We start from the raw sequence: 9,284 nt of genomic DNA on the forward strand, positions 1-9,284 counted from the left end.
AGGTGAATTTGACGTAAATGACTGTGGTAGACATTAAGGAAGCATGTGTAGAGGCTGGCCTCTCAAGCTGCTGAGGTGAGGCCAATAGAAAATTCTAGTGAAGAAATATACCTATGCCGTTCTCCTCTTCCCATCCCAGGACAAGGTATAGTGGCTTTTGTGAGGAAACAAGGTTAGGGAATGGAAGACTTGGCTTATTCTCGTGTTTTTTGGCCTTCTGAGCTGATCTTAAATATCAAGTCGCTTGCAAAAAATGATGAGAGCCATGTGTTCAGATGAGCCCTATGAGACATTCAGGAAGAAGGGAAACGATCAGAGCTACCGAATCTCACTAAGCATTAGGTTAAGCTGCCCTGTGTCAGGACTTCTTGTAAAAGTCAAGTAGTTACCAGTCTGGATGTCAACTAGCAGTATATGTTAAGGTCTGAGCTTATGTCCTTACACAAGATTTCCTTTAATCAAAAAACTCAAATTTCAGTTTAGGATGATACCAAGCCTTCCCATAATGCATAACCATCCAGAAATATTTCCAAGGAGGCCACACATGGTTTCTTTGGGAAACTTCCTCCCTAAATGTCAACTGGATCAGAGTTTGCTGCGAAATCAGAACACATGAGAGTAATCAGATCTGCTAGGAAGATGATAGTTTGGAATTCCTGCTTTCCAAAACATTTCACAATTTCCATGTGTTTTTTCCCCAGAGAACACTATGTCCTATGGTATCTCTTTCTAGTTACAAATGCCTCTAGGCTGTATTCTACAGCTCAGTCAGCATGCTGTCCAACAAAAGTCATGTTCATTTATAATACATCTCAGCTATTTGACAGGTGCTTATCAATATGCTTTGGTTTATCAAACAGAAAGATTAACATCTAGTTTGTGCATTTGCTTTTTTCTCTAACACAGATGTATTTAAAAAGAAATCTAGACATCTAGTTCAAATATTTTTGCTCAACTTTGGATGTTGTTCTGGCAAAGGTATGAAAGAGGCTCTGTGAAATATTTTTGGGGTGATCTAATCAGTCACATAAAGAGCAGCATACAGAAATACCCTGCAGTTTTTCAACACATCAAAAATGTGCTCAGAGCATTAAAGGAAAAAGAATTTGAAACATGCCACGCCTGTCTTCTGTTTGTTAGCAAATTTTGGCAATAGCCACAGTTGTTTACATGGGGGAACATGAGTCAATCTAATTTAACATGATGTCAATGTGTTTGGGAGAAAAAAAAACCGTGTAGAGTATATCATGAAGTTATGCTCTGGCACTAGAATCAAATAATGTCAGAGCTGGAAGAGCTGAGAGGGTATCCAGCATACTGCTCACTTAAATGTTGAGAAAATTGGGGTCCAAACTTGTGAAATGACTTGCCCAAGATCAAATAACCAGTAATTTGCAGAGTCCAAGTGAATCTGACCTTAGACTCTTTGTCTACTGTTCTTTCTACCTTTCCATAAAGATGGTGATATGTTCTCTCTATGGACCTTCTCCTCACATTTAAAAGACCACTTTGGATAATACTTCTATTGAGTCAATCAAAGTGTATCAGAATATCCAATGAAAGACTGAAAATTAAAACCAAGGCTAAATCATTACCCAGTCAATAGAACCTCTGCATCTCTTCCATTAGCCTAAAAAATAGAAACAACTCTTCAAGTAAGTAGGAAAAATTTATGTTTTCTATGAAGTTTACATAATGATTCTTGACTGAATTTGGCCTGATTTAAAACCCATTTCTATAACAGCGAACTAGATTTTTTTTTCTTTTCTTTTTTCCCCCTTTTAAATTTTTTATTTCTTAATTTGGATGTTTAGTTCATTGACATTAATTTTTTACTATAAATGAAGTATTTAAACTTACATATTTCTCTCCTATCTTCTTTTTTTTTTAAACATCTTTATTGGAGTATAATTGCTTTACAATGTTGTGTTAGTTTCTGCTGTATAACAAAGTGAATCAGCTATATGTATACATATATTCCAATAACCCCTCCCTTTTGTATCTCCCTCCCACCCTCCCTATCCCACCCCTCTAGGTGGTCACAAAGCACCGAGCTGATCTCCCGGTGCTATTCAACTGCTTCCCACTAGCTATCTATTTTACATTTGGTAGTGTATATATGTCCATGCCACTGTCTCACTTCGTCCCAGCTTACCCTTCCTCCTGCCTGTGTCCTCAAGTCCATTCTCTCTACATCTGTGTCTTTATTCCTGTCCTGCCCCTAGGTTCTTGAGAACCATTTTTTTTTTTAATTTTTAGATTCCATATATATGTGTTAGCATACGGTATTTGTTTTTCTCTTTCTGACTTACTTCACTCTGTATGACAGACTCTATGTCCATCCACCTCACTACAAATAGCTCAATTTCGTTTCTTTTTACGGCTGAGTAGTATTCCATTGTATATATGTGCCACATCTTCTTTATCCATTCATCTGTCAGTGGGCACTTAGGTTGCTTCCATGTCCTGGCTATTGTAAATAGAGCTGCAATGAACATTGTGATACATGACTGTTTTTGAATTATGGTTTTCTCAGGGTATATGCCCAGTAGTGGGATGGCTGGGTCATATGGTAGTTCTATTTTTAGTTTTTTAAGGAATCTCCATACTGTTCTCCATAGTGGCTATATCAATTTACATTCCCACCAACAGTGCAAGAGGGTTCCCTTTTCTCCACACCCACTCCAGCATTTATTGTTTGTAGATTTTTTGATGATGGCCATTCTGACCATTGTGAGGTGATACCTCATTGTAGTTTTGATTTTCATTTCTCTAATGATTAGTGATGTTGAGCATCCTTTCATGTGTTTGTTGGCAATCTGTATATCTTCTTTGGAGAAATGTCTATTTAGGTCTTCTGCCCATTTTTGGATTCGGTTGTTTTTTTTTTGATATTGAGCTGCATGAGCTGCTTGTATATTTTGGAGATTAATCCTTTGTCAGTTACTTCATTTGCAAATATTTTCTCCCATTTTGAGGGTTGTCTTTTCGTCTTATTTATGGTTTCCTTTGCTGTGCAAAAGCTTTTAAGTTTCATTAGGTCCCATTTGTTTATTTTTGTTTTTATTTCCATTTCTCTAGGAGGTGGGTCAAAAAGGATCTTGCTGTGATTTATGTCATGGAGTGTTCTGCCTATGTTTTCCTCTAAGAGTTTTATAGTGTCTGGCCTTACATTTAATCCATTTTGAGTTTATTTTTGTGAATGGTGTTAGGGAGTGTTCTCATTTCATGCTTTTACATGTAGCTGTACAGTTTTCCCACCACCACTTTTTGAAGAGGCTGTCTTTTCTCCATTGTATATCCTTGCCTGCATCGTCATAGATTAGTTGACCATAGGTGCGTGGGTTTATCTCTGGGCTTTCTATCCTGTTCAATTGATATATATTTCAATTTTTGTGCCAGTACCTTATTGTCTTGATTACTGTAGCTTTGTAATATAGTCTGAAGTCTGGGAGCCTGATTCCTCCAGCTCCATTTTTCTTTCTCAAGATTGCTTTGGCTGTTCGGGGTCTTTTGTGTTTCCATACAAATTGTGAAATTTTTTGTTCTGGTTCTGTGAAAAATGCCATTGGTAATTTGATAGGGATTGCACTGAATCTGTAGATTGCTTTGGGTAGTATAGTCATTTTCACAATGTTGATTTTTCCAATCCAAGAACGTGGTATATCTCTCCATCTGTTTGTATCGTCTGTAATTTCTTTCATCAGTGTCTTTTTTTTTTTTTTTTTCATCAGTGTCTTATAGTTTTCTGCATATAGATATTTTGTCTCCTTAGGTAGGTTTATTCCTAGGTATTTTATTCTTTTTGTTGCAGTGGTAAATGGGAGTGTTTCCTTAATTTCTCTTTCAGATTTTTCATCACAAGTGTATAGGAATGCCAGAGATTTCTGTGCACTACTTTTGTATCCTGCTACTTTACCAAATTCATTGATTAGCTCTAGTAGTTTTCTGGTAGCATCTTTAAGATCCTCTATGTATAGTATCATGTCATCTGCAAACAGTGACAGTTTTACATCTTCTTTTCCGATTTGGATTCCTTTTATTTCTTTTTCTTCTCTGATTGCTGTGGCTAAAACTTCCAAAACTATGTTGAATAATAGTGGTGAGAGTGGGCAACCTTGTCTTGTTCCTGATCTTAGTGGAAATGGTTTCAGTTTTTTACCATTGAGAACGATGTTGGCTGTGGGTTTGTCATATATGGCCTTTATTATGTTGAGGTAAGTTCCCTCTATGCCTACTTTCTGGAGGGTTTTTTTAATCATAAATGGGTGTTGAATTTTGTCTAAAGCTTTTTTTGCATCTAGTGAGATGATCATATGGTTTTTCTCCTTCAGTTTGTTAATATGGTGCATCACCTTGATTGATTTGCATATATTGAAGAATCCTTGCATTCCTGGGATAAACCCCGCTTAATCATGGTGTATGATCCTTTTAATGTGCTGTTGGATTCTGTTTGCTAGTTTTTTGTTGAGGATTTTTGTATCTATATTCATCAGTGATATTGGCCTATAGTTTTCTTTTTTTGTGACATCGTTGTCTGGTTTTGGTATCATGGTGACGGTGGCCTCGTAGAATGAGTTTGGGAGTGTTCCTCCCTCTGCTATATTTTGGAAGAGTTTGAGAAGGATAGGTGTTAGCTCTTCTCTAAATGTTTGATAGAATTCGTCTGTGAAGCCATCTGGTCTTGGGCTTTTGTTTGTTGGAAGATCTTTAATCATAGTTTCAATTTCAGTGTTTGTGATTGGTCTGTTTATATTTTCTATTTCTTCCTGGTTCAGTCTCGGAAGATTGTGCTTTTCTAAGAATTTGTCCATTTCTTTCAGGTTGTCCATTTTATTGCATATAGTTGCTTGTAATAAATCTCTCATGGTCCTTTGTATTTCTGCAGTGTCAGTTGTTACTTCTCCTTTTTCGTTTCTAATTCTGTTGATTGGAGTCTTCTCCCTTTTTTTCTTGATGCATCTGGCTAATGGTTTATCAATTTTGTTTATCTTCTTAGAGAACCAGCTTTTAGTTTTATTGATCTTTGCTATCGTTTTCTTCATTTCTTTCTCATTTATTTCTGATCTGATCTTTATGATTTCTTACATTCTGCTAACTTCAGGTTTTTTTGTTCTTCTTTCTCTAATTGCTTTTGGTATAACGTTAGGTGTTTATCTGAGTTTTTTCTTGTTTCTTGAGGTAGGGTTGTATTGCTATAAACTTCCCTCTTAGAACTGCTTTTGCTGCATCTCATAGGTTTGGGTTGTTGTGTTTTCATTGTCATTTGTTTCTAGATATTTTTTGATTTCTTCAGTGATCTCTTGGCTATTGAGTAATGTATTGTTTAGTCTCCATGTGTTTGTATTTTTTACAGTCTTATTTGTGAACGAGATTTTAAGGGAAGAGCAAAATTGTAGATCAGGGAGAGGGCATTAAAACCTTCTGAAGGGGAAGTTGAATCTCTTGGATAAAAATACTTAAAGGAAACCATTTGTTTGAGTCCTGATATACTGAGGGGTGGGGCAGAGAGAAACTTCCATATGAGTTTGGTCATAGCAAGCAAGATTACATTTCTCAAAGTTTTAGGGTCATTAGTCGGTGGCAGACAGACCTGGGTCTAAACCTGTATCTGTCACACAAGCCATGTTCTTAAGCCTGGCTCTCAATTTCCTTACCTGAAAAATGGTTAAAATAATTATTGACCCCATGGTGTTGCAGTAAGGTCATGGCCAAAGTCAAATATGTTTCTTTTTTTTTTGAACTTTATTTTATTTTTTTTATACAGCAGGCTCTTATTAGTTATCTATTTTATACATATTAGTGTATATATGTCAATCCCAATCTCCCAGTTCATCTCCCCTCTTTCTCCCCTTGGTGTCCATACATTTGTTCTCTATATCTGTGTCTCTATTTCTGCTTTGCAAACTGGTTGACCTGTACCATTTTTCTAGATTCCACATATATGCATTAATATACGATATTTGTTTGTCTCTTTCTGACTTCACTCTGTATGACAGTCTTTAGGTCCATCTATGTCTCTACAAATGACCCAATTTTGTTTCTTTTTATGGCTGAGTAATATTCCATTGTATATATGTACCACATCTTCTTTATCCATTCATTTGTCGATGGGCATTTTGGTTGCTTCCATGACCTGGCTATTGTAAATAGAGCTGCAATGAACATTGGGGTGCATGTCTGTTTTTGAATTATGGTTTTCTCAGGGTACATGCCCAGTAGTGGGACTGCTGGGTCATATGGTAGTTCTATTTTTAGTTTTTTAAGGAATCTCCATACTGTTCTCCATAGTGTCTGTATCAATTTACATTCCCACCAACAGTGCAAGAGGGTTCTCTTTTCTCCTCACCCTCTCCAGCATTTATTGTTTGTAGATTTTCTGATGATGCCCATTCTAACTGGTGTGAGGTGATACCTCGTTTTAGTTTTGATTTGCATTTCTCTAATAATTAGTGATGTTGAGCAGCTTTTCATGTGCCTCTTGGCTATCTGTATGTATTCTTTGGAGAAATGTCTATTTAGACCCTCTGCCCATTTTTTGATTGGGTTGTTTGTTTTTTTTAATATTGAGCTGCATGAGCTGTTTATATATTTTGGAGATTAATCCTTTGTCTCTTGATTCATTTGTAAATATTTTCTCCCATTCTGAGGGTTGTCTTTTCATTTTGTTTTTAGTTTCCTTTGCTGTGCAAAAGCTTTTAAGTTTCATTAGGTCCCATTTGTTTGTTTTTGTTTTTACTTCCATTACTCTAGGAGGTGGGTCAAAAAAGATCTTGCTGTGATTTATGTCAAAGGGTGTTCTTCCTATGGTTTCCTCTAAGAGTTTTATAGTGTCCGGTCTTACATTTAGGTCTTTATTCCATTTTGAGTATATTTTTGTGAATGGTGTTAGGGAGTGTTCTAACTTCATTCTTTTACATGCAGCTGTCCAGTTTTCCCAGCACCACTTACTGAAGAGACTGTCTTTTCTCCATTGTATATCCTTGCCTCCTTTGTCATAGATTAGTTGACCCTTTGTGCGTGGGTTTATCTCTGGTCTTTCTCTCCTGTTCCATTGTTCTATATTTCTGTTTTTGTGCCAGTACCTTACTGTCTTGATTACCATAGCTTGTAGTATAGTCTGAAATCAGAATCTGATTCCTCCAGCTCTGTTTTTTTCCCTCAAGATTGCTTTGGCTATTCAGGGTCTTTTGTGTCTCCATACAAATTTTAAGATTTTTTTGTTCTAGTTCTGTAAAAAATGCCATGGATAATTTGATAGGGATTGCATTGAATCTGTAGATTGCTTTGGGTAGTATAGTCATTTTCACAATATTGATTCTGCCAATCCGAGAACATGGCATATCTCTCCATCTGTTTGTCTTTGATTTCTTTCATCAGTGTCTTATAGTTTTCTTCATACAGGTCTTTTGTCACCTTAGGTAGGTTTATTCCTAGGTATTTTATTCTTTTTGTTGCAGTGGTAAATGGGAGTGTTTCCTTAATTTCCCTTTCAGATTTTTCATCATTAGTGTATAGGAATGCAAGAGATTTCTGTGCATTAATTTTGTATCCTGCAACTTTACCAAATTCATTAATGAGCTCTAGTAGTTTTCTGGTAGCATTTTTAGGATTCTCTATGTATAGTTTCATGTCATCTGCAAGCAGTGACAGTTTTACTTCTTCTTTTCCAATTTGGATTCTTTTTATTTCTTTTTCTTCTCTGATTGCCGTGGCTAGGACTTCCAAAATTAGGTTGAATAATAGTGGTAAGAGTGGACATCCTTGTCTTTTTCCTGATCTTAGAGGAAATGCTTTCAGTTTTTCACCATTGAGAATGATGTTGGCTGTGGGTTTGTCATATATGGCCTTTATTATGTTGAGGTAGGTTCCCTCTCTGCCCACTTTCTGGAGAGTTTTTTATCATAAATGGGTGTTGAATACCAGTTATGTTTCTATACACTAACAACAAACTATTGGAAAGATGACTTAAGAAAACAATCTCATTCCAATAGCATCAAAAAAAAAATAAAATGTGTAGGAATATATTTAACCAAGGAGGTGAAAGGTCTGTACACTGAAAACTATAAAACATTAATTAATGCAATTGAAGAAGACAGAAATAAATAGAAAGATATTCTATGTTCATGGACTGGTAAAATTAATATTGGAAAAATGTTCCTAGTACCCAAAGGGCTTTACAGATGCCTTGTAATCCTTATCAAAATTCCAATGACATTGTTTTTTTCACAGAAATAGATAAAACAACTCTAAAATTTGTGTAGAATTACAAAAGAACTTGAATAGCTAAAGTAAATTTGAGAAGGAAGACGAAAGCTGGAGACATTTTACTTCCTGATTGCAAACTATATTACAAAGCTATAGTAATCAAAACCATATGGTATCGGTATAAAAACAGACACAGAGATCAATGGTACAGAATAGAGAGTCCAGAAATAAACCTATGTGTATATGGTCAACTGATTTCCAACAAAGGAGCCAAGAATATACAATGGGAAGAACATGGTCTCTTCAACAAGTGGTGTTACGAAAACTGGACAGCCACATGCAAAAGAATGAAACTAGACCCCTATTTTACACCATATGAAAAAGTAATTCAAAGTGGATTGAAGACTTTAATGTAAGACACGAAACAATAAAACTCCAGAAGAAAACATAAGAGGTAAGCTCTTTTACATCGTTCTTGGCAATAGTATTTTTGGATTTGATACCAAAAGGAAAGGCAACAAAAGCAAAAATAAGTGGAACTATATTAAACTAAAAAGCTTCTGCAGAGCACAGTAAACCATTAACAAAAGGAAAAGGCAACCTATGAAATTGTAAAAAATATTTGGAGACCTCATATTCAGTAAGGGGTTAACATCTGAAATATACAAGGAACTCATAGAATTCAATAGTAAAAAAAAAAAAATAAGCATATGAAAAATGGGAAGAGAAACTGAATAGAAATTTTTCCAAAGAAAACATGCAGGTGGTTAACAGGTACATGCAAAGCTGCTCAGCATCACTAAGCATCAGGGAAAGGCAAATCAAGATCACAACAAGATGTCACCCTACTCCTGTTAGGGTATCTATTGTGAAAAAGACAAAAGACAACAAATGCTGTTGAGGATGTGGAAAAAAGAAAACACTTGTGCAATGTTGGTGAGAATGTAAATTGGTGCAGCCACCAGGGAAAACAAAACGAGGTTCCCCCCAAAATTAAAAGTAGAACTATCATATGATCCAGGAATCCTACTTCTGGGTGTATATCCAAAGGAAAAAAATTCCTGTCTTGAAGAGAT

Source organism: Balaenoptera physalus (genome assembly GCF_965194825.1).
Source record: "Balaenoptera physalus genome assembly, chromosome: 3".
Lineage (NCBI taxonomy): Eukaryota > Metazoa > Chordata > Mammalia > Artiodactyla > Balaenopteridae > Balaenoptera > Balaenoptera physalus.